This window comes from Canis aureus, chromosome 14, assembly GCF_053574225.1.
Source record: "Canis aureus isolate CA01 chromosome 14, VMU_Caureus_v.1.0, whole genome shotgun sequence".
Classification (NCBI taxonomy): domain Eukaryota; kingdom Metazoa; phylum Chordata; class Mammalia; order Carnivora; family Canidae; genus Canis; species Canis aureus.
Window position 1 is genome coordinate 39,151,089 of NC_135624.1, and position 25,949 is coordinate 39,177,037.

Genomic DNA, 25,949 nt, shown 5'->3' on the forward strand with positions numbered 1-25,949 from the left:
CCCGACTGTGGGCTGAGAACAAGGGGACAAGGGGACAGGCTCCCCCGCGACTCACACGGTTTAGATCACACTCTGTTCCCTGCCGGACGGCCCCTGGCCTGGCCCTGGCCCAGGGCTCATGGGGGTCGACGCTGGAGGAAGTGAGCGCCCCTGGACCTGGTCAGGGGCAGACCAAGGGGGAGTGTGTGTGCCCCCAGGCCAAGGCCAGCTGCTTGTGGGGAGGTGGACCGAGCCTGGACGTGCTGACCAGGGGACGCTCCAGTGTACATGAAGCCTCTCATAGCGAGGGAGGGCCTGGGCTGGGAAGGGAGGGACGGATGCTGTGTGTGGGGGTCCCCTTCCCCGTCCCCATGCCTGGGGTTCGTCACCGGACTCCTGAAGAGCCCGAGCATCTGAAGAGTCTGAATTGGAGGCGCCTGGCCTCCTGCAACATGCTGGAGGTGTCTGGGCCGAAGCTGGAGAGCGCGTTTCCCTTAGTGGCTCGTTGGAAAGCTGTGCCCTGCCTGGGGCCACGGGGGGTGGGGCCTGTCCTGCCCCCAAGCTGTGAGCCCGGTGCCTTGGCCTCAGCGTGGCTTCCCCCACCTGCCCCGGGAGCTCGCCCCGATGAGGGGTCCACCCTGACTTATCTCCACAGCAAGCCCCGTGGTGTTGGCGGCAGGCTGGTGCGGGTGTAGACGGGTGGGCAGGCTGCCGTGCTGGGCTGCCCCGGGAAGCTCCCACACAGGGCCTGGCAAGGCGCAGGCCGCCCCTCCTGCCTGCTGCGCAGTGGCCACGGCCCCCGGGTGTCCCCCTGCGTCAGCCTCTGCACGGAGCTCAGGCCCCCACGGCAGGGAGCATGGACAGACCGGGGGCTTAGGTGGTGGGCGTTCTCACGGCCCAGGTCGAGGTGCCGGGGCCATCAGGTCCCTGGTGAGGCCCCCTTCCTGGCCTGCAGACGGCCCCCTTCTCACCGCGTCCTCGTGTGGCGGGGACGGAGGACCCGAGGTGTCTCTTCTTATTGGGACGCTAATCGCAACCTGAGGGCCCCACCCTTGTGACCTGATCTGACCCTGAGGACCTCCTTCTGCAATACCATCCCTTTGGGGCTTCGACATACGGATTTGCGGGGGGACACAATTCAGTCCTGGCAACTCCTTCCCTCTGACTCACCCCCATTTGTCTCCAGAGCATCTCTGTGCCACGTGAGTGAGTCTGAGGCCTGCTGAAGCCTTCCCGAGGCTCCGAGCCCGGTCTCCGTGGTGTGGCCCCTGCTGCCCGACACAGAACGTGGTGCCTGTGGCAGGAACGAGGTCCCGGCCACGCCATGGGACGGCTCTCCGGGTTAGGTACAGAGACTGTGCCTTCCGTCTTGCTCCATTGGTTCCTCTTTCCCATTCTCAGTAGGTGAGGACCAGAGTGATCCCCGAGGAGCCCTCCTAGCCGTGGGTTTAGGGGGACCCCCCGGGAAGGAGCTGGAGCATATAGCCAGCCTGCCCAGCCAGAGCCCCAAATGCCCTGGGCCCTGCGATTGGGGCAGGTGTGGACATGTAACCCATGTGGCCAGTTAGAGAGACTCCTGGCTTCTTGGGGGGATCTGGAGTGGGGGTCACACCGCTGCCACGTGGAGCCCGAGAAAGCAGCCGGCGAGCAGCCCAGAGGAGAGGGCCTGGTGGCGCCATCAACTTCCTGGATCCAGCTGTACCTACATCCTGCTTCCAGACCCATAGCACTTGGGTCTCGTTCATGTTTTAGAAAATTAGACTTCAATTTTTAGAGTATTTAGGTTCACAGCAAAATCGAGGAGAAGGTGCAGAGAGTCCCCACCTGCCCCGTCTGCTACCCCAGCAAGCACAGCCTCCCCCACCAGCAGCCCCGACCAGGTGACGGCACACTTGTCATCAGTAAATCGACAGGGACATGTCCTTACAACCCCAAGTCCATCGTTTACCTTACGGTTCATCTCGGCATCGCACGTCATGAGTTTGGACAGTGTGTCGTGACATTGGGGTGTCAAGCAGACAGTTTGACCTTCCTGAGTCCTCTGCGTGCTGACTGTCCCTCCTCCCCGCAGCCCCGCAAGCACGCGCCTGGCTCCAAGATTTCGCTGTCTCCATCTCCAGAACGTCACGGGCCCGGAGTCATGCAGATCGGCTTCTGTCACGCCGTGACGCGCGCGGAGTCTCCTCTGTCTTTCCGTGGCCTGAGAGCTCACGTCCACTTGGCGCCACTACCATTCCCTTGTCCGGACGGACCTCAGTCCGTTTTTCAGTCCACCTGCCGGAGGACGTCTCGGCTGTTTCCGAGCTCCGGGGCCGCCGTGGGTGGATGCTGCAGTGCCCGCCCGCGCAGGTGTTTGTGTGGCTGTAGTTATCCACACCCTCCAGGAGATGCCAGGCACCGGCCTGCAGGATCATACGGTAGGAAGATGCTGAGCTGGTGAGAACCCGCCAGGCCGGGCCCGGCCCATGGGGCAGAGGATCCCGTGACGCGGTATCTGTGGAAACGACTTGACTCTAAATTGCTACAGTAGCGAACGTCCCTGAGCCTGCGCCCTTCGTCCCTCCCCAGCGCCCTCACCGAGGCCTTGCTACGTGTCCTCGGGTGGCGAACCCCCTCGGGGCCCCCTCTCTCTCACCTCGGCGGTGAACCCAGTTCATGTCGCCTCCTCCAGGGCGTCTCCCAGGCCTCCTCCCATTTCCTCACCTGCTTGCTCCTCGGTGGGCGACCCGTCATGCATGGCCTGTGGTTTCTCGCGTGGACACTGTGTGCGACGGCTGGGGCTTGCCATCTCGCTGTGCCCAGGGTCTGGTGGGCACACGGTGGGCATTTGGGCCATGGTTGTTAAGTGACAACACAAAAGTGGGGCTTCCGGGAGTCGCTCACAGGTGACGCATGGGGCGTGCCCTTCTCCTACCCTAAGACGAAGGGCTTGGTGTTGGCTGAGATGCTTCTAGGTTCTAGGTGCTTCCCACACACTGAGGGGGGGCCTTGTCCCCCTGCCCGAGGCTCGGGTTAGTGTCCCCATCTGATGTCTGGGACTCTGACACTGAACACTTCCCCGGAGAGGGGAAGTGACAGGCCTGAGGTCAAATAGCCAGTGTGGGCAGCGTGGGTTCCCAGTCCTGTGACCTGGGCAGGCAGCCGCGACTATCCAAGAGGCACTGAGCCCGGGGTCCCCACCTCTCCAGGCAAGGGGTTTCCCGAAGCCTTTGTGGGGAGAGTGCGCTGTCTCTGCAAGGGCCTGTGAGAGGGAGGCTCCTGGGAGGCTCTTCACTCAAGAGCCTGGTCTGATATCAGGAGAATTGTCTAATTACTGAGGCACCCCTAATTATGGAGAAACCCCTAATTACAGAGGAACCCCTATTGCAGAGGATCCCCTAATTATGGAGGAACCCCTATTGCAGAGGATTCCCTAGTTACAGGGAAACCCTATTGCAGAGGATCCCCTAGTTACAGAGGAACCCCTAATACGGAGGAGCCCCTATTCCAGAGGATCCCCTAATTGCAGGGAAACCCCCCAAGGGGTGGCCCCTGGGCCCGTCCAGCAGCTCCTTGCTGTTTGTTGGCCAAACGGGAGCGTGCGGGGCAGCAGCTGGTTTCAGGCGTGCTGGGCAGGAAGACAGGATTTCTGAGAACCCGCAGGCTCCAAATTGAGATAAATTGGAGCCGCCAGCACAGAAGAGGAGCGTGTGGCCCCTCCAGGTCCTCGCTCGGCGGGCCTAGGGAAGGGCCAGAGTGCCATCCTGTGCTACAGGTGATGCTCTGCAGACAGTGCTCCCAGCTGGGGGGCCGTGGCACAGCCGTGGCATGGTGGCCGGCGTGACTGTTCTGTGGTTCCCCCCTCACCCCCACCCACCCCTGGGGACAGGGTCACGGCTGCTCTGGCAGTTGGTGTGGTGCTGTGGAGGGAGCACTGTGCAGAGAGTCCACATGTGAGGGGCGGTTGGAGGCAAGCCAGCGGGGACAAGACTGGGGTGGATGGGGTGTGGGGCACATGGGGGCCAGAGGCACCCAGATGAAGTCGTTTCTGGCAGAAAACTTCCCGGGTGATATCTGGCTCCTGAACACCCACCACAAGCCCCTCAACCCTGAGCGAAGACGTCTCCAGGACAGCTGTGGAAGGACCAAGGACGTCGGGGTGCCGACGGGTGGGGGCGCACCTTCCTGGGGGCCCGTGGGAGCTGTTCACCCCCGGAGCTGGGAGATTTTCTCCTGGAGACACTGGGGGGCGTGAGCCCTGTGTCCTCCTCCTGCGGGGACACCACCCTGGGGTCGCGGGCCATGTCTGGGGACCGTGTGGCCGCCGTGGAGTGAAGGGGACCCCACTGTCTGGCCTGGCCGTTGCCTCCCACCCGGAGGAACCCGGGGAGGGCCTGGGTCCTTCCCGCCCCAGCTTCTTGTGCAAGAGCTGCTCGGCCAGGTTGAGCCAGAGGACGTGCGGGGGCGGCCGGGGACCCCAGCTCAGGTGCGGGCCCACCTTTCTCTGTGTCACCTGGAGTCAGTGACTCATTTTTTGAGCCCGGGCTGTCCTCCTCTGCGAAGTAGGGGTGAGGGTGGCACAGCGGGGGAAGCCTGCGCAGACTCAGCCTGGGAGGCTGCGTCCCTAGTGGGGGCGGCAGGCGGGCTCGGGGCTCCTGGCCGGCGGCTCCTGGAGTGGACACGGTGACGGCAGGTGGCCCCACAGCTCTTCTTGGAGACGCCGGGGGAAGCCCCTAAGGCCTGAGAAGGATTTCCAGGGCTCCTCGCGGGGGCGGCAGGGGGTTGGGTGCACGCAACTTTGCCTGCATCCCTCTGATAACGGCTTGTCAGAGGGGACCAGAGGGGACCAGAGGGGCTGGCCCCAGCACCCGGCTGTCTGACCGTCCCCAGCACCTCGGACGTCCAACCGTGGCCGGAAAGGCTGGCCTGGGGGTCCGTCCTGCAGGGATGGGGCGGCAGAGAGTCCAGCTGGTGACTCTGGCAAAGACCCAAGCGACAGAGACTCGGGGCTGCCCCCTGCGACCCTCGGAGTCCAGCTGGGGAGGCGGGGGCCTCCCCTGTGCTCCCCTCGCCCCGAGGCGTCTCCTGTTTTCTCGCCTGGGCAGCCCCTCCTCATCCTTCAAAATCCTGCAGCTCACGGGTGTTCGAGAAACGTCCCCAGATTGAGCTGAACGGGGAGACAGGCCCCAGGATCCCTCTGCCGCCTGGGGGTTCCTTGACTGTGGGCAGGATGGGGCGCACACTGCGTGGGTGAAGGCTTCCCCAGCCCCTGCGATGGGCCGGGGCGGAGGGGGGTCCTCAGTGGGACCACGGGGATGCTGGGCTCGGGGTCTCGGGGGAGGACAATGGAGCTGGAGCCTCACCGGGTCCAGCCCCCACACCCAGCTGCTGGAGACCACTGGAACATTCCAGCAGGGGCAGTGGGGGCCCCTCCACCCCCCGGGCTGGGCCCCAGGTGGGGTTCCTGCTGGCCATGCAGCCCCCGTGACCTTGGGCATGGCCCTTGGTTTCCTCCGGGGGTGACACAGGGGCGAGAAGTCGGAGGCTCAGACCTGCCGCCTGGTGACCCCTCTCAAAGGCTGTCTGTGGCTCCGAAAAATCGCCCTCGGGGTTAACAGCAGTGACTTGCCCGGCCCCCCTGCCTGGCGCCCACAACCACCTGGACATCCGTGGTCAGCCTGCTTCATTGCCTCTTCCAGCCCTGACCACACAGGCTCCGAGTGCCTCAGTTTACCCTCTGTGTCGCGGAGCCCACGGGGGTCCGTCTCCGCCGTCCACGTGCCCCTTGCCTCCACACCATCTGGAGCGCAAGTTCTCAGGTGAGAAGAGGAGAGATCAGATACTCATTCAATTTAGTCCAGGCTCTAATTACCTGGAGAAACTTCTTAGGCACCAACATTAATTTATTTCCTCTTAGGGCCAGTTACGCTAATTCAAATCCGCTTTAAGTATTAAGATACTGATACTGTGAATCAGGTAAGAAAACTGATTGAGAGAAAACGGCGGCCGGGGGGGCGGGGAGCAGGGCGGTGTCTGCAGCGGGAAGCGGGGCCTCCACCCTCGCTGCCCCCTCGACCTTGGCTGGGCCAGGGTCATGGTCTCACCCTCCACGCCCCCAGTCTAGCAGCCCTGGGACCCCTGTCATCACCGCGGAGCCCTAGTCATCCAGGGGTCCGACCTCATCTGACCAGAGGGGTGCTGCGTAGGGTCCCGCGGGGCACGTGGGATGACCCGGCCGTCTTAGATTGCTGAGCTCTTAGATTGGTGTGGGGCATGTCCGGGGGGCACTGGGGATCGGGGGCGCGCCTGTGGCTCCCCTCACTCTCTTCATTGCCCTCAGCAGTCAAAGGGGGCTGCACTAGCTTGTCTGCAAGTGCTCGGGCTGCGCCACCACTGCGCTTGGGTCCCGGCCTGGGGGGCCTCATGACAGGTCCTGTGAAGGTCCCTTTGGAGGGGTCACTGGTGCAGGGCCCGGTGTGGGACCCCGATCCCAGTGCTTTGGGGTCTACACGGTGCTGGTCTATCACATATGGGTTCTGGGCCTGGCCCGGGGAGGTTGGGGCACAGGTGCCGGCCCAGAGGAGTCCCCCATGGGGTGGGTCTGCAGGCCAAGGCTGCCACGGCCACAGGAGCTGGGGGCCCTCCCAGGAGGGGACACAGCTTCTGGATCTGTAGCCTGAGTCCAACCACGGAGCCCGTGGCCGCCACAGGCCAGAGGGCTTCCTGCCCTGGACCACTGTCCGGCCCCTGGCATGCCTTCTGCAGCCTGACCCCGATCTGGTTCCCTGGCTGCGGGTCCTTCCTACGTGCCCGACCCTGTGGGCCTCCTGCTCCCTTTGACCTGCTGTCTCCTCCCCTTGGCTGGCCCGGCCACGTCCCCCAGCAGCTTCTGTGCCCTGGACACCCCACGCTGCGTGGCCGCCTTGGTGACTGGCTTTCCGGCGGGGCAGTCAGTGTGCTCTCAGCAGCAGGAGCTGGGCACCCACCCTGCGCAGGGACGAGCCTGCCCACTTCCTCGGTCACAAGGGCCTTCTCGGGGGCCTCCTACCTGCCAGACACCTCCAGGCCCTCTCCACCCAGCTCCGGCTGCCTGCGGAGTCCTGCAGTTATAAGCGCCACGGTGACGGCTCCCCAGGTCCTGTCCTGACACCCGGAGCAGATCCCGGTGTGGCTCACCCCTGAGGGGTTGGGCAGGGGTGCTCTCTCTGCCCGCGGAGGAGGGGAGCACGGGGCCATCCTTGGGAGGTCCCGGGGGCCTTGCCCTGCTCACTCCTGCATCCTTGTGGCACGAGTTCCTCCCCTGAGGCCCTGGGTCTTGCTCTCTGGCTGGACCCCACAGAGGGCTGGCCTGGGTCCCTAGTCCCCCAATGTGTTTGAGGACAGCCCTGCAGGCCCATGGCCCTGACCTGCCATCCAGCACATTCTCCCAGGGCTGAGGAAGGGGGGTGTCTAGCACCTCCTACAGAGCAGAGGCCTCATGGTCTCTGGTTTCGAGGGCCGAGGCCAACTACCTGTCGCCTCTGTCCATCTCCGTCGTCCAGGGCTGGGATGCGGCCCTGGGGCTGTGGCAGGCCTGAGCCTCGTGTGGGCTGAGCCTCTTCTCTCTGGGCGGGTGAGGTTGATGAGGTGTGGGTGCGACGTGTGGGTGTGAGTGTGGCAGGAGGCAAGCCCCGCCCGGCCCGGGAGGCCCATCGGAGGCAGGAGCCCGTGTGGGCCGAGACTGCAGACAAGCTCTGCTGGAGGCACCGCTGGGGGTGCATCTTCTCCAGGCCCCTGGTGAGTGAGCTGCGTGGTTCGGGGGGAGCCAGTCACCTCTCCGGGCCTCAGAGGCCTCATTTATCAAGGTGGGCTGGGGGAGGGGCTACTCATGGGGTGGGCCCCGGCGCCAGAGCCTTTGACGCTGAATCCCACCCACGGGCAGGATGTGCTGTCCTCCGTCCAGGGCCTTCCTCCTGGGCTGGTGGCGCTCGCTCAGGCTGCATCCAGGGCAGGCTGAGTCCTCAGTGTGGGGGTGGCTGGAGCTGTGCCCCCCCATTTGTCAGCAGCTGTGACTCATCAGGTGTTGACAGGGTGAGTCATCGGGGGAGGCGAGGAATGGTTTCCAGGCTCCAGGACGCTGGCCCAGAGCAAGGCTGATTGACAGCACATCCCGGAGGCCCCAGTTTCCGGCACCGAGGTGCCAACGCATGTACTCTCTGCCCTCACACCCCCTCACCGATGGCCCCCACCCCGGGCTGCTCTGGGGAATTCTGGGCTGGGGACACCACCCGGTCTTAGCACCCCATTGCACAGATGGATGGACTGAGGGCAAGGAGGGGAGTGGTGGAGACAGGATGAGGACCCGGGGTCACCCACATGCGCCATACTGGGAAGATCACAGACGTTGACCTGTCTGCTCCTGACCATCCTGTTGGGTGAAGAGCACGGTCTAGGCTCACTTACTTTCACCTACAACCTGGGGTAGGTAGGGGAAGAAGACAAAGTCCAGGGCTGTGCCGCCAGCCTGCCAGGTCACATCATGGTGTGGAATTGGAGAAGTGTAGACCATGCTCTGGATGGAGCGACATGTGAGGGGATGGGGTAGAGTGGTGAGAGCTTCACCACTTTTAAGAATGACTTGACTCCCTCTTATTTCCTCTTCCTTCCCAACCTTGGTTTCTCATGTGCATGATGGGCTGAGTCAAACAAGCTGTGCTTTGGGGTTCTTTTCAGTTAGAATTGTGGAATAGGCTAGGCGGGTCAGCACTGGGAACTTACAGGCATACACTCAGCCAGTGTTCTTGGATGGATGGGCCTGAGAAGGGATGACAGGTGGATGGAAGGGACAGTAGAGGGATGTGTGGAAAGGTGGATAGGTGAGAAGGTAGAGGGATGGATGGACAGGTGGGTGGATGGGAAGGTAGAGGGATGGATGGACATGTGGGTGGGAAGGTGGATGGGAAGGTGGGTGCACGGATGAACAAACACGGGGATGGGTATGAGTGTGTGGAGGATGATGCATGAATATATGGGTAGATGAGAAGATAAATGGGTAGATAGATGGATCGACACATGGATGGGCAGGATGATAGATGTGTGAATGGGCAGGTGGATGCGTATATGGGCGGGTGGAAGGACTAGATGATGGATAAGTTGGTGGGTGGGAGGAGGGGTCGGATGGATAGGTGTGTGGGAGGATGGAGGGGTGGCCGGGTGGGTCAGTGGACAGTTGGTGGTCGGATAGATAGCTGGGTGGGGGATGGTGGATTATTGGTGGGAGGTCGGATGTTGGACGGATGGGAAGATACATGGAGGGATGAACAGATGAGCGAGGGCACGGGTGGGACGACGGCTGGCTGAAGGGATTTGGGGTGAGTGGATGGGTGACGCCTGTGGCTTCCACAGAGCCGAGACTTTAGGCTTCCTCTCCTACTAATAATCACACCCTGGGAGGGCCAGATGCATGGCCGGAGGACTCTGGGCCGGCGGGTAGAATTTTCACCCTGTCACCGTGTGACCTTGGGCAAGTCACTTATCCTATCTGGTCTTCAGTCCCCGGTCTGCAAAGTGGAGGGGTTGCAGCCGTCGGTCCCTAGGACTCCGTGCTTCGGCGGAGCTCTAGGGGTGTCCTGCCCTCCCCACCCCGCCCCGGACAGAGGTCCATTTCCTTCTGCCTCCCGCACACCTTGGACTCCGCGCGCTCCCGGGGGCGGCAGCTTGGCAGGCCCGCTGTGAGGTCCCGGCACGTGGCCCTGCTGTGATGCCTTCTGGAGCGGGACCTGCCCGTGCCGGCTCCCTGGCCCGACCTGGACAGGTGCCAGCTGGCTCCGGGGCGCTCACGGAAGTGCCGCAGGAGGCTGTCGTCGGCGTGACCTTTTCAGCTGAGGCCACGGCCCCCTCCAGGGCCCCAGACAGCCGCCATCTGGCCGTGGGGGTCCGTGGTGGCTAATGCTAATATTATTATCTTGATTTTGGTAGAACTGGAGCGTCCACACCCACCTGGATGCGCTCCAGCGTGCTCCTCTCGCCCTGGCACCTGCCCATTCTCCCCACAGCCCTGCGGTTGGTCGATCCGTCAATCACAAGGATGCCACCCTCACTGTGGGGTGTCAAGGGGACGCGTCAGGAAAAAGCAAAAGAAGCAAGCATCTTCTCCGTGAGGACAGAAGGGGAGCGGCGGCAGCAGCCGTGCCGCGGAGAAGGGGCTGGTGGGGGGTTCCGGGCACAGACATGCGTATGCCTTGGGGCAGACCTGAGTCCTCGGTGGTAGTGGCTTGGGTTGGGGGCTTTGCTGGCTGGGACCCCCTCCCCAGCTCCGCTTCCTGCAGGTTGGGTGACCCTGGGCCTCCGTTTTCTCTGTGTAAAATGGGGACAGGACAGCCCCTTCCAAGGTGGTCGTGGGGATAAGAAGGCAAGGGCCACTATAGCGCCTGTCCCGGCCCCACCCACGGGGGAGGCTTTTGTCATTTCCGTCCAGCCGGTATGGATCTGCTGGGTGGGGCCCACGGACCCAGCAGTGGGGTCCCTCTGCTCGTGGCCCGCTCACCTCCTTGGAGCCCAGGGTGCGGTGTGGACAGACACAGGTCCAGAGACACGCACGTATGATGGGACGGGGTGTGAGCCAGGGACCCAGGCTCACCCGGGCTGCCCATCCCGGGGACCCGGGGCCGGGCCGTGTCCCCACTCTGGGCCTTACCTTCCTGTTTGACAAGAAGGTGTGGGAGGGTTTGCGCTGCCCGTGAGCCTGAGGTCCCTTAGCCTGTGTTCCTGGGTCTTAGGCAGCAAGGAGGGAAGCCACACGAGCCCTCCTCGGGGCCAGGGCCGTGGGGTCTGAGCAGTGACACCCCCGGAGCAGCGCCCCTGGAGGTTTGTGGGGCTGTGGCCCTGAGGACTCCCAGCAGGGACGCCTGTCATCACTTTACAGGTAGGACAGGGCTCTGGGGGGCGGTGGGGCAGCTGGGGCCGGCGGGAGAAGTGGGGACTCCCAGGTGCCAGGCCCTGTGGGTGAGTGGGGAAGCGGGTCAGAGCTGCCCCTATGGGGGATGGTGGCATCTGGGTGGCCCGATGGTGGTGACATCATTCAGTGGCTCTCCTCTGGGGGGGCATCTTGGCTGGGCACATGTCTCCTCCGAAGGGCAGGGGCTGGTGCCTCCAAGCCCCATGGGCCATGGCTGAGCCTTGTCAGAAGCCGCAGGCCACCCCCTGCTCCCCGTCCTCCGTGCTGGGGACACTGGACGCTGTCCTGGGCGGGTCTGAGGGAGGCCTGGCTCTGGCCCGACCACCTGGGAGTCACTTTTCCTCCGTGGGCCTCCACTCTGTCTGCAGCAAAAGGGCAGGTGGTCCAGGCAGACGGCCCTGCCGGGCACTGGGGAGGCGACCCCCGACCGGCGCTGGGATGAGTCCGGCTCCTAAGAAGCAGACACGGCCGCGATGTGCCGGTTTAGAGGTTTGGGGGAGTGGAGGCCAGTGGGGCCGGGAGGGGAGCGGGGCCTGGCTGGGTCACCCAGGGGCCCGGCTGCCGTGGGAGACGCGTCCACTCCTCCTCAGCCACCTGGCCTTAGAAAGCCAGCCCCACCAGCCCATGCGTTGGTGACTCACACCTTTGTTCTTAAGGCCTTTTGTCCCCTGGGGAGATGTGAAGAACAGGCCGGGCCAGCCTCGCTCGGCACAGTCCACGGAGGGAAGGGGCGTTGCCCGGCGGTGGTGCTGCGCGAGCCCGTGTGCGGTCCCGGTGGGCTGCGGGGAGGAGGGAGCAAGGGCCGGAAGCAGAATGGCACAGCCCGCAGAGCATCTCGGAGCACCCCCGTCCGGGCCAGGCTGCTGGGGCCCAGGGAGGGCAGGCCTTGCCCCCGGGGACGCCCGCCCCCAGCTGGGGTGCCTCCCCGTGTGGCCGGTGGGCAGATGGCCCGGAGGCTGCAGCCACCCTGAGCTGGCTCCTGGGGCCCTAGGGGGACTCTGCACCCTCTCCGGACCTTGGGCTGGGCCTGAAGCCCCCCGGGCCTCCCCGAGCACCTCTCCCCAGGTGTGGGCCCCGCGGGCAGCCTGGCTCCTGGACAGCCTCTGGCTGGCAGTGGTGGCCTAGTTCCCTCCCTGTGGCCGCTGTGCCTCAGGCTTCTGCTCCCGGAGCTCCCCCTTCCGGGGCGGGGGGGGGTGGGCAGATCTCCTGGGCGCCAAGGGATCCACGTGCCCTGTCCCCTGACCTGCTCTGTCCACAGTGACTCGGCCTTCACCCCCCACCGAGCTTGTTGGGCCCCCACGCCCTTGTTCTCGCGTGCTTCCTCCCATCCCTGGCACGAGCCTCACCACCGCACACAAGTGATCCTTCAAGAACCAGGGAATCTTGGAGAATATTCGTTGACATCCAGGCTGTGTAGGCCCGCAGGCTTGGCGTGAATGCCTCCCTCAGTGGGGGGCTCACTACTTTCTGCACCTAGCTCACTCCATATGGGGCCAGTCCTACCCCGTCCACTGAAAAACGTGGCTGCCGATGACCGTGCCGGCCCCCTCCCCGGAGGACTGGACAGGCAGCCTGCAAAGGGCGAGGACACACACTTTTTCCCTTTTTCCTTGCTTCCCATTGGGAGGATTTCCCCCTAAATCCCAAACCGAGAACTCCCTGTTGGGCCGTGCCCTTTCTGGACAGACACCTGCCCTGGCCCGCGGGGCTTACAGTCTGGCAGAGGGAGACACCTGCTCCGTGCGCAGTGCGGCGGGGAGGCTGCAGCTGTCAAGCCGTGGAGGGCAGGGCTGGGGGCAGGAAGGGCGGCCTCCCCATCTGAAGGTCAGGGAAGACCTCGTGGAAAGGGAGGAGGTCTTCGGGTGACGTGTGGACAAAGGCCCTGGGGCAGGAAGGACCTGAGAGGCTTTAGAAACTGGAAGCTGTCCTTTATGGCCTTTATGGCTGAGACTCTGAGCACGTGAGCTGAGAGCACATTCACGGGAAGCCACCGTGGGCGTCTGGCACCGTGGGGCCTGCCCAGAGTGTCCCTTTCTCCTGGGATCTGCCCCTGACCCTGGACTATGGTTCTGTTGGAGGCTTCCAGCCTTTGACAGTGTCAAGGGTTTGGCCCCCTGGAGCCTTTTGGGGAAGGAGATGCCCGGCCGTCCTGCTGCTGCCCATTTGCAGGCACTGGTGGGGTCTCCTGTGGCTCTAGTGCTCGCCGGACGCCCCCACCAAGGCCCTGTCCCTGCGGGCCGCCCCCCAGGTGGTTGGCCTGCACCCGTGGCCTGAGAACTCCATGTCCCCACTCCTGCTTAGCGAGCTGGCCCTTTCCTGCTGCTGCTGGTCCCTGGGTGGTCGCCGTGTCCCCCATTTGGCGGCCGGCCTCTTGGCTCTTCCAGCCCCGTGTGGACACTTGTTGGCGTTAACACCCTTGTATTGAAAAGTCCTGGCATGTTTTCTGTGTCCCGACCTGACCTTGTGTGGACCCCGTCTGGACCCTATCTGGTCTTCCATTTTGTCCTAAGCAGGTTTGTGTTCATGTCATTTGCAGCTGGAAGCATCCTGTGGCTCTGGGGTTTATGAGGAGGGAGGAGAGAAGTCAGAGCTGTAGGGAGCATTTATGAGGGAAACACTCTTGTCCGAAGAAGGCAATGTGGTTAGGATGCCAGGAGCAAAGGCACGTCCTGCATTCAAGTGGCTCACAGGGGTCGTCACTGAATCGTAAAACTAAGCGTCCCCCAGAGGCCCCGCAGCTCACAGGCCCACAAGACGGGTCACGGCTCTGGACACTTGGGTGTGCAGCCTGCCCCGGGGGGCATGGTTGTTCTAAACTCTGGCCAAGCCCCTACCATCCAAGGAGGCGCCGAGGCAGGCACTTAGCTGCCATGCATGGCAGGTTCCACATTTGTCCTTAATATTTGCCTTTTTTAAAAAAAGATTTTATTTATTCATGAGAGATACAGAGAGAGAGAGGCAGAGACACAGGCAGAGGGAAAAGCAGGCTCCATGCAGGGAGCCCGACATGGGACTCGATCCCAGGACCCCGGGGTCACGCCCTGGGCCAGAGGCAGAGGCTCAACCGCTGAGCAACCTGGGTGCCCCTATATTTGCCTTTTAAGTTATGTGCAGACCCCAGCCTCCCGAGGGCCCTCCGTCCTCCACTGCGGCCCACTGTCGGATGGGGGGTGAAAGTTTAAGTAGGACAGTGACAGCTCTGACCCGGGGATCCAGACACGGGCCGTGAGAGGGATGGGAAGTGTCCTCTTGTCTGTCTCCTGCCACGGGACAGACCGCCCTGGAACCGAGCAGTGTCAGTGGCAGGGACTTAGTATTTCTCATCCTCCTTGGGTCAGCTGGACTGGACAGGGACTGCTCCTCGTGGGGTCAGCTGGGTCGCGATGCGCCGGATGGCCTTGCCCACCTGAGGGCAGGTCCTGGGGGGGGTGGGTCCCTGTCACCTGCCTGACCTCTCTCCACATGGCCCTCCCTGGACAACGGGTCCGTGAAGCTTCTCCACTTGGGGCCGGCTGCCAGGAGGGCGACGGTGGGGCTGCCGTCCCCTGAGGCCTGGGCTCTGGGGCTCACACGGTGTCACCCAGGCCACATGCTGTAGGTCACACTGAGTCTTGGCCCAGATTCCAGGGGTAGGGGAGCCGACCCCCTCCTCCTAATGGCAGTGGCTGCAACATACTGTGGTCACGGTTTCCCAGCCTCCCCCGGGGTCGGCAGGTGAAACCTGGCACGTTGACCAGCAGGGGTGGGGGAGGAGGCCCCACAGCCCCCCGGGGAGGGCACCGCTGCCACCTGCCGGCCCTGGGGCGGCTTCCACGTGGTGAGATCTGTGATGTGTGTGCACGGCCGGTGGGCGTGTGACCGGGAGAGGGGACGGTGGCGGAGGGGTCTCACGGACGTCTTCATTCACTCAGTACGTATTTTTGAGGCTCCTGCTGTGGGTCAGACCATAGGGAATCAGCGCCCGTCTTTGTAGAGCCAGGGTTCTGGTTGATGGGACGTCAGACAGACCCAAGTGTGTAATCCTGAGTGTTCGGGGGAGCATTAAGGTCTGAGAGAGGAGCACCAGAAGGGGGGGGGGGTGGTCTGGGAGTGCTACCTGGAGGAGGGGGCCAGGAGAGACTTCAAAGAGGGAATGGGGCCAGCAGGGAAGGGCATTCTGGGAGCGGAATAGCTTGTAGGGAGGCTCTGAGGTGCCAGACACGGGTGGGTTTGCTGGGGTGTTGAGGGCATGGAGCTGGTGCAGCTCAAAGTCTGAAAATGTTTGCAGAAGTGAGTTTGTGTGCATTGGAGCCGTTCCCACGTAACTGAGTCCAAGCAAGCAGCCTGTTTCTCTGGGCGCAGGGCCTTTCTGGCCTCTCCCTGAGGTGGACAGAACTTGCCCCCTGCCCTGCGTGGGGGACAGACCCAACTGCGGGAGATGGCAGCGATGCTCCGTCAGCGCTCAGGGCCGGGTTCCCCAGGCTGCGGGGGGTGGGGGGGCAGGAGGAGGAGCCAGGGGAGCGGGGCCACATCCCCACACCCTTCCTGGGCTCCGGCGGGCAGCACCCATCCCTCCGGGTGGTGACCCAGACTGTGAGCTGCTCTGAGGGCTGCGGGCAGGGAGGGCCCGTGAGGACAGGCCGGGCAATAGCGAGTCTGGGCCATGGTGCCCACTCGGCAAGGCCTGGTTCCTTCGCGTGTGGGCCACGCCTCGAGTGGCACCCAAGGTCATCCCGGCGGGTCAGAGCTTCCTGTGCACCTGTCACCCAGGTGGGGCCCAGTCACCGCCCCAGAGTGGACTCCCCTCACGAGACACTCCCGTGTCTCTGCCATCGGATTGGCTCCTCCTGAGGGCGGCCTCCTGCCTCCCCCCCACAGCAGACCAGGCCACGGCTCTACTCCCACTTCCCGGCCATGTGGGAGTGGGGCCCTCTCGTCTGTGTCCATCCGGGAGATGAGACGCTATTTCTAGAGCGAGCCCCCCCTGCCCCCACCACCTCCTGTTTTTTTAGCACCCCCATCTTCTGTGAGCACATCCGCCTCCTGCTGCTGGTCTCTCGGCTCGATTAGAGCAGTCACTTCTAAGCTTAAAAAACCCAAGTTGAGGGAAGAAGAAGAAAAAAAAACCACCAAAGAGACAGACAGAGAGGGAGGGAGGGAGAGAAGGGCAGCCGTCCTGATGGAAGAGTCCTTATCTCTTGGCCGCAGTCTGCGCGTCCGTGTGTGTCTAATAAGCCAGCAGATCTTGCCTGTGCAGGAGAACACGCAGCCTTGCAGGCTGGCAACGCCTTTAGTGGTGGCACGTTTCTCGCACACGACCCCCCTTCCCTCGCAGGCTTCAGCCCCGGGGGCGAGCGGCTGGCACGGGCAGAGGTGGCACCTCGCTCACGGATGGCCCCGCGTGGCCAGGCGGCGTCGGGGACCCTGAGACGTGCGGCGTATGCAGGGCTCCCCGTGACTCTTCGGGGTGAGCTGGACAGACCCATTTTACAGGTGGGAAAGCAGGCCCAAGAGAGGGCGGGAGGGAGCATCCAATACCGTGCACGAGGCCTCTCTCAAAGGGATGTGGACCCAGACGCAGAGGACCTGGGCTACGCTTTCTCTTTTCTCTGGACTCAGTTTCTCCACCTGTAGGGTGATGAGCAGGTTGGATTAGCCCAGCTCCAAGATTCGGGGGGCCCAGTGTGAGCACAGAGAGGAAAGCCAGGGTGCCAGGCCCAGTGTTTCATGGGAGTGGCTGTGGAAGCAGTGGCTTCGGATGGAAAGGGACCGGCGGGGTGCTCATCCGGCGTCCACTGCCTCGCCAGCTGCCGTTGCACCTTTGATGAGCTGCGTTGGTCTCCTGGCCACTTAGGCAAGGTCCTGAATCTCTCTGGGCTTCGCCTTCCTCATCCGTACAGTGGGGACAGTGGAAGGCCATCGTGTGGCTTCGCAGGGTCACCAGAGGCTGGGGGCCAGTGCCTGGGAACCCCAGGGCCCAACCAGGGTGGGTCCCTGGCAGCTTCTGCCGCTTCCTCTTTGGGAGCCTGTGCTGGGGCGCAGAGCGCGCCGTGGTCCTCAGCACATCCTGTCCCCTCGCCGGGTTATCACCTGAGCTTGGGGGCCTGGGGTACAGAAGGCGAGGGGGGCCCAGAGGGGGCTTGCAGGAGTGAAGCCCAGACCGGGAGCCGGCCCACGAGGATGGCCTGGTGCAGTGCGGTTTTTAGCGCAAAGCTGGGCACAAGGAAGGGGACTTGGCCGTGCCTGAGCCTGTGGAGCGCAGCGGCAAGGAGGGTGGGCTAGGCTCTCCTGTCTCCAGGGCACGTGGGGCCTGGCCATGTGCTGAGTAAATGAGGGGGTGGGAGGTGTGTGGAAGGGGAAGATGCCTCCTCTGAGGCCCAGAGGGGAGATACGTTCTGGGGTGGGCGTGGGCGTGGGGTAGGGCGTGGGGGGGTGGGGAACAAACGCCCGTCAGCACCAAGGACAGCGGCGCCTCCAGGACGCGCCAAGTCACCTTAAATCCACTGACTTCCAGAAGGTTCAGCACAGCTCCCAGGGCCCTCAGGCCGCGTGAGGAAGATCCTGGAGATGGGGGCTGGCAGGCAGGGTCCCATGGGAGACGACAGACTGTCCCAGAGGATGGAGACCTCTCATCGAGGGTGTCCTTACCCTCCTCCCCCCGAGCAGCTGGATGCCACCTACCAGGTGCCCTGTGCTGGGTGGACACTGCGCCAGGGTGGCTTCCAGGGCATCTGGCCTGCAGCTGCCACCAGGGCGGTCAGGAAGGAGCTAACCCACTCACGGTGGTGGGCCAGCAGTGCCAACCGTCCTGGGGCTGGAGGATGTCGCGTTCCCATGAGATTTTTAAGCAGAAATGAGAAGAGGAGAAGCCCCTGTGGTCTCGGGCCTCCGTCTCAGTGGGCTCTGCCCTTCCTACCGGCCACCTCCGGTCTGCGGACACTACTTGCCAGCGACATGACACTCTTGGGCCTATGGGCAGGCACCTCCTTCATTGCCCCCGAAGGGATGCTGACCAAGCCTGGTGTGGTGACCTGCATGCCGGGATGCCCAAGCCGCAGAGGCTGAGGCTGGGCCATGTGCTCGGACTTCACTGGGGAGCGAGCCCAGGGCACCCCGAGTGAGGGCTAGGGGAGGCGAAGTGTGCGAGCAGGGGAGCTGCTGGCCCCCCTGGGGGGAGGTCATCTCCAGGAAAGAGCCCCTAGCATGAGGCAGAGCGGGGCTCCGGGGGACGCGGGGAGGCCTCTGCTAGCTCTTTCCTCCCTGCTCTCGCCAGTCAAAGCCCCCAGCTGCTGCCTCACCCTTCGCACTGCAGGGCAGCCTCTGGGGAACATCCTGGAGCCCCCAGGGAGGCTTCGAGGAGTCGGGAAGGAGGGGGTTAAGTAACGGTGGCTGTGCCACAGCCGGGACCTCGCCCGGGGCCAAGCAGGGACGGTCATTAGGGGATGGGGCCGCAGGGGCCGCTGGGCAAGGGCATGGTGTCCAGACGGGCAGGGCGCATGAATCAGGGAGGCGGAGAGGCTGGGTCCACCCCAGGCCCAACAGCAGGAGCCTGTGTGAGCAGCGGGCTTGGGGGGGTGGGCGGCACCCTTGGCTCAGCTGGAGGGAGGAACAGGAGGGCTTCCTGGAGGTGGTGCTGTCTTGTAGCTTTGGCCCTGGACTTGCTTCCTGCCTGGTGCAGGCGGGGGGGGGGGGTAGTGGGCCAGGGAGCAGAGGGGACAAACCTGGGATGTCGCAGCCTGCCTGACCCTCTTCCCTCTCCCCTTCCCTGCGGGTGGCCTGAGCTTCCAGAGCGTTCCTGAGGTTGCTGTCCTGGGTCCTGAGCATTCCCCACCCCCACCCCCCATGTCCTCTGAGTCAGTGCGGCCCCTCCGCCGTGCGAACCGGGGGCCGAGGTCAGCGTCCACCCAGCCTGCTCAGCTGATCTCCGCAGCTGATCGCCCGCCGGTTCCCCGCGAGCACGGAATTCCTGCCACGTCTCCTGTGCAACCGCCCCACGATCCCTCTTTTTAAAAAATTATTGTGAATTACTGTGGATAGTGTTGTCACAGGTGTAATCGTCACAGAAAATGTCCCCAGACTATGGTGGAGACAATGTGTGATAAACCGCTGCCGCCCGCCGCTGCAGCCCTTCCGGGGCTGCCTGCACCCGGACCCCCGCCGCACCGCTCCGCTGTTTACAGGCGAATCCCCGGCTTTATCTCATTTTATCTCCACCTCGTTCAATATATGCCTGTGAAACAGAAGATTCTTCAAAAAAAAAAAAAAAAAAAAACCCAAACAAGAAACAGAGCCCTTCACAACCGTGACATCATTATCACCCCTAAAATAACAACAATTGCTTAATATTCAATATCTAGCAGCAGGCACGTTTCCTTGTCTCACTGTTTTCTTTTTAAAGCTTATTGGATTCGGGATCCAAATAAGGGCTAAATATTACATTTTCTGACAGTAAGATTTCTGTTAATCTATGGGGTTCCTTTCCTCTCTCTCTGTTCTCTCCACGCAACCGCTGGAGGAACCGGCTGTCTGGCTGTGGTGCATCCGTGTCCTGCAGGGTGACTGTTGGAGCCCTGCACCATGACTGCGCCATGGTTGTGGGACCCCCATGGCTGTGCCGTAGCTCTGGGACCCCATGGCTGCACTGAGGCTGCAGGACCCCATGGATGCAGGACCCCATGGCTGTACCGTGGCTCAGGGACCATGGTGGCTGCACCATGGCTGTGGGACCACATGGCTGCGCCGTGGCTGCAGGACCCCATGGCTGCACCGTGGCTCCGGGACCCCGTGGTTGGGCCATGGGGAACCCCGTCGCTGAGCCGTGGCTGTGGGAACCCAGTGGCTGCACCGTGGCTGTGGGAACCCATGGCTGCACCGTGGCTCAGGGACCCCGTGGCTGGGCCATGGCTCAGGGACCCAGGTCTGTGTTTGGCAGTGTTGTTTCCTGCAGCAGTGGCCCATCGAGTCTGATCTCTTTCGGGATGTAGGCGGCCAGGGAGATTGATACCCTCATCTGTTAGTTGAGCAGGTGTGGCAAGACGGCAACGTGGTTTCATCTTTTTTTCCACAAAGAAAAATTCTACTGAAAGTAAAAAGTGAAAGGCTCTTGTCCCCCTCCTCACGTAGCATTTAGAGGTGCCCAGGCCCAACGTCCCGTGCGGTTTCCAGATGTCTCCCAGGGCCTCGGCAAGCACCATCCACGTACACATCCCACTCTGCTCTTTTCTTTACAAAACAAATTGGATCATATTCGATGCATTGATCTGTGGCGTGCTACATTCATGGAAAGTTATAAATTATGGACATTTTCATGTCACTGCACGCGGAGTTGCTCATTTTTTACCTACAAACATTTCAGAGTGTATCCCTGAAAGATGAGGGCTTTTAAAAACTCCCAGCCATGACATCATTCTCCCACCCGAAGGAAAGAACAGTAATTTCTGAATATCAGCCAATGTCCAGAGTTTGAATTTCCCTGATTGGACCATAAAGGGGTGGTTAATGATTTTTTTAAAAATTATTTTCAAAATCAGACGCACACACACAGCTGATGCCTCTCCTGGATCTCAAAGTTGAGAGATAGCCCTCCTCCTGCCCCCCTCTCTTTTCTTGGTCCTGGTCCTTTATTTGTTTTTTTTTTTTTTTTCTCTTTCTCCTTTTTATTTTATTTTATTTTATTTTATTATTTTATTTTATTTTATTTATTTTATTTATAAATTTATTTTTTATTGGTGTTCAATTTGTCAACATATAGAATAACACCCAGTGCTCATCCCGTCAAGTGCCCCCCTCAGTGCCCATCACCCAGTCACCCCCACCCCCTGCCCACCTCCCCCTCTACCACCCCTAGTTCGTTTCCCAGAGTTAGGAGTCTTTCATATTCTGTCTCCCTTTCTGATATTTTCGACTCATTTTTTCTTCTTTCTCCTTTATTCATTTTCACTATTTTTTTATATTCCCCAAATGAATGAGACCTTATAATGCCCAGAAGTAAGTGGTATTTCTATACACTAACAATGAGACTGAAGATAATTTTTTTTTAATTTTTATTTATTTATGATAGTCACACACAGAGAGAGAGAGAGGCAGAGACCTAGGCAGAGGGAGAAGCAGGCTCCCTGCACCGGGAGCCCGACGTGGGATTCGATCTTGGGTCTCCAGGATCACGCCCTGGGCCAAAGGCAGGCGCCAAACCGCTGCGCCACCCAGGGATCCCGAGACTGAAGATAGAGAAATTAAGGAGTCAATCCCATTTACAATTGCACCCAAAAGCATAAGATACCTAGGAATAAACCTAACCAAAGAGGTAAAGGATCTATACCCTAAAAACTATAGAACACTTCTGAAAGAAATTGAGGAAGACACAAAGAGATGGAAAAATATTCCATGCTCATGGATTGGCAGAATTAATATTGTGAAAATGTCAATGTTACCCAGGGCAATTTACACGTTTACTGCAATCCCTATCAAAATACCATGGACTTTCTTCAGAGAGTTAGAACAAATTATTTTAAGATTTGTGTGGAATCAGAAAAGATCCCGAATAGCCATGGGAATATTAAAAAAGAAAACCATAGCTGGGGGCCTCACAATGCCAGATTTCAGGTTGTACTACAAAGCTGTGGTCATCAAGACAGTGTGGTACTGGCACAAAAACAGACACATAGATCAATGGAACAGAATAGAGAATCCAGAAGTGGACCCTGAACTTTATGGTCAGCTAATATTCGATAAAGGAGGAAAGACTATCCACTGGAAGAAAGACAGTCTCTTCAATAAATGGTGCTGGGAAAATTGGACATCCACATGCAGAAGAATGAAACTAGACCACTCTCTTGCACCATACGCAAAGATAAACTCAAAATGGATGAAAGATCTAAATGTGAGACAAGATTCCATCAAAATCCTAGAGGAGAACACAGGCAACACCCTTTTTGAACTCGGCCACAGTAACTTCTTGCAAGATACATCCACGAAGGCAAAAGAAACAAAAGCAAAAATGAACTATTGGGACTTCATCAAGATAAGAAGCTTCTGCACAGCAAAGGATACAGTCAACAAAACTCAAAGACAACCTACAGAATGGGAGAAGATATTTGCAAATGACATATCAGATAAGGGGCTAGTTTCCAAGATCTATAAAGAACTTATTAAACTCAACAGCAAAGAAACAAACAATCCAATCATGAAATGGGCAAAAGTTATGAACAGAAATCTCACAGAGGAAGACATAGACATGGCCAACATGCACATGAGGAAATGCTCCGCATCACTTGCCATCAGGGAAATACAAATCAAAGCCACAATGAGAAACCACCTCACTCCAGTGAGAATGGGGAAAATTAACAAGGCAGGAAACCACAAATGTTGGAGAGGATGCAGAGAAAAGGGAACCCTCTTACACTGTTGGTGGGAATGTGACCTGGTGCAGCCACTCTGGAAAACTGTGTGGAGGTTCCTCAAAGAGTTAAAAATAAACCTGCCCTACGACCCAGCAATTGCACTGCTGGGGGGGGGGGATTTACCCCAAAGATACAGATGCAATGAAACGCCGGGACACCTGCACCCCGATGTTTCTAGCAGCAATGTCCACAATAGCCAAACTGTGAAAGGAGCCTCAGTGTCCATCGACAGATAAGGATAAAGAAGCTGTGGTCTCTGTATACAATGGAATATTCCTCAGCCATTAGAAACGATGAATACCCACCATTTGCTTCGACGTGGATGGAACTGGAGGGTATGATGCTGAGTGAAATAAGTCAATTGGAGAAGGACAAACATTATATGGTCCCTTCATTTGTTCATACCGGGTCTTCCGTCCTGCAGAGCCTCCCGGCCTGGCCTTTGCTGACGTCCCAGGTGCTAAATGCTCCCGTTCCTCCGACCCGACCCGTGTCCTGCCAACCATGGTCAGCGTCCGGGTGTTCGTCCACTGGGAGGTATGCACACCTGCCCGTCTCCCCCGCCCCGTTCATGGCTGGGATGTGTGCTTTCCCCCAAAAGAAGCATCTGGTCGTCCACTGTCGGTTTCTGGGACGGGCAGCTTGAGGTGATGGACGCACAGGGGACACGCTTGATTCTCTCCCTTTAGTCACCTACTTTCAGAATGATGGGTTGGTTTTCTTGCATCGCCCACTGATTTCAGAGAGGTTCCCCCGTCGTTCTGAACTCATGAATTTGGGCGTGTTTGATGTGTTTCCATTTGCGGCAGGTACAGCCTGTATTAATTTAATAAGTTGTCCTGTGTTTGGCTTGTGGGAGCCTCCTCAGCTGGACCCCCTGGTCCTCTGAGTGTCTGGGTGTCTGACTTCTCCCCTGCTGTCTGGTCTATGCCGCTCCAGGCTCCCTGCCCGGCCCGGCCTTGGCCACCCCTCAGGAGGCCCTGCATCCCTCGGATGGGAGACGGCAGTGGGTGGGGGAAGCTCTGTGTCCCTGCACTGGTCCTTCTCTCTGAGCCTTTCAGTACATACAGGCTAGGGAATTCTCTTCTTATTTTATATTTTATTTATTTTATTTTATTTTTATTTTAAAAAAGATTTTATTTCTTTGAGAGACAGAGAGAGAGCATGAGCAAGGAGGAGAGGGAGAAGCACAGTCCCCCACTGAACAGGGAGCCCGACGCACTCCTCGAACCCAGGACCGAACATCATGACCTGAGTGGAAGGCAGACCCTTCACCGACAGAGCCGCCCAGGTGCACCGGAAGTTCTCTTCTTTAAAAATTAAAAAAAAACAAGTCAATGTGGGCTTACAGGGTCTTATGCAGTTTCTCGACTTTGCATTAGAGTCTTCTTTTTCTTGCACTGAAAACTTGGTTCCTAACGGCGTAAAATAATTTTGCATTTATTTTGTCTTTATATAAATGTGGCTTCAGAGCAACACTGCCGATATGATCAGTAACACTGCGCTCACCAAGAGCCATCAGAGACCTCACTTTCCGCAGTCCCGCTCGTCCTGGGGTACAGCCTTCGGGAATGTACGATAAAAATCACTGTTTGAAACTCACTTCAAATGGCTCTTTCCCATATTGTTATGCTCCCGATTCGATATGCCGTTAGGTTCGTCGGTTTTGCTTTGTTTTTAGTTTTTAGAGATTGTGTTTTGGGAGATTTAGTTTTGTTGTATAATCACCCAGAACGTGGGCACAGGGGTATTTAGGAAATTCCTGCTTCCACCCGTGTCTGTCCACCCAGGTTCTGTTTCCTCCATCAGGTACAGATTTCTGCTCTCAGGCTTTTGCTCTGAACTTCCATTGTCTCTCAAATGGATGCAAATGACCCCGCGCACCATGAGCCCCCTGGTTCTGCACGTCCCCGCACACTTTTCCGCCCCGTTTTCCCCTCTGAGGACATAGCCTGGAGCTCTCTCCACACCTGGAGGGCCAGCGCCAGCTCATCCCTCTGTCCTTGGCGCCTGGTGGGTTTGGGGCATCATGGGGGTGGGGGTGATGTGTTTGTCAGCTGTTATGCAGGTGCAGTGGAGCACTGGGGAGGGAGTCCGGACGCATCCCAAGGAGAGGCCAGGATGGTGCCAGAGTCGGGGAGGCTTGCGAGTGGTGAAGGGTGAGCAGGGGTGCTCATGCGGGCGGGTGCAGGGGGCCCAGGGTGGGTTCCATGGCACAGCGGGAGGGCTGGCAGGTCTGTGCAGCTCCTCAGCTGGCTGCTGGCAAGAGTAGGAAGGTAGAGCCCTGAGCTGGGGTGCAGGACCGTGTGCCGCTGAGGACCTGCTGAGGACCCGCTGAGGACCCACTGAGAACCGGGCTCAGCCAGTGTGGGGAGGCGCAGGGCAACGGCTCCTCTGCACTTCGACAGCCCGCTGCCTCCATCCCTAGAACATAGCTTGAAACGTCACCTGTGCTTTGCTTTACTTTGGAATATGCTGGGCAGGGGGCATCTTCTTCCCGTTTCCCCCCTCAAGGTCTGGGCCCCTCTCGGTACCTGCTATCACGGAGCCGGGGGCAGGCAGGCCGCTCAGAGTCTGAGGCCTGGTTCAGACCTGGATTCCACTGCTTTCTCCATCCGCCGAGTGGGTGCAGTGGGGAGTGAGTTCCGGGGCCAGGGAGGAGTTGGGGCAGCGGATGGTGACCCCAGGGAGCAGAAGGTGGGGAGGGGGTCGAGCATCTCAGTGGAGGACTTTGTGTTGGTTTCCCACTGCTGCCGTAGCTAAGTGCCACACACCAGGTGGCTTTGACCACAGAGATTTATTCCCACACGGTGTGGAGGCTGGGTGCCCGAGATGGAGGCGTTGCGGGGCCGTGCTCCCTCCTAAGGCTCCGGGGGAGGCTCCTTCCTGCCTTCTCTACCTTCTGGCATCTCCTGGCCTCCTTGGCGTCCTTGACCTGTGGGTGCAGCTCTCCAGTGTCTGCACCTGTGGTCGCTTTGCCACACAGATGTCTTCCCTCCGTGCTTCTGTCTCCGTGTCCGTCCTGCTGGCTCTATAAGGATGCCGGTCATGTTGCATTAATTCACAATGACCACCTCAATCCAGAATGACCTGATTTTAACTAATTATATCTGCAGTGGTCCTATTTCCCAAGAGTGTCACATAAGCAAGTAGGATGGATGAGGGAGGGGGATGGGATTGATGGGGGGATGGGATTGATGAGGGAGGGGGATGGGGTTGATGGGGGATGGGATTGATGAGGGAGGGGGATGGGGTTGTTGAGGGAGGGGGATGGGATTGATGGGGGTATGGGATTGATGAAAGGGGATGGGATTGATGGGGGATGGGATTGATGGGGGGATGGGATTGATGGGGGGATGGGATTGATGGGGGGACGGGATTGATGGGGGGACAGGATTGATGAGGGAGGAGGATGGGATTGATGAGGGAGTGGGTTGGGATTGATGTGGGATGGGATTGATAAGGGGGGATGGGATTTATGGGAGGATGGGATTGGTGGGGGAAGGGATGATGAGGGAGGGGGACAGGGTGGATGAGGGACAGGATTGATGGGGGGACAGGATTGATGAGGGAGGGGGTTGGGGTTGATGAGGGAGGGGGACGGGATTGATGGGGGGATGGGATTGATGAGAGAGGGGGACAGGATTGTTGGAGGATGGGATTGATGAGAGGGGATG

The 25,949-nt window shown here is 60.1% G+C and overlaps 1 long non-coding RNA gene across 2 annotated transcripts in view; it reads left to right on the forward strand.

Moving 5' to 3' along the window:
* Positions 1-24,231, forward strand: part of LOC144283403 (uncharacterized) — a 32,595-nt gene extending 8,364 nt beyond the window's left edge. Inside the window, exons 2-3 of one of the 2 annotated variants that reach the window (XR_013351967.1) lie at positions 22,697-22,809; positions 23,424-24,231. This is a non-coding gene — a long non-coding RNA (uncharacterized LOC144283403). The remainder of the gene's footprint in view (positions 1-22,696; positions 22,810-23,423) is intronic. The other variant, XR_013351968.1, reaches the window with a different exon arrangement.
* Positions 24,232-25,949: the final 1,718 nt, after the last annotated feature.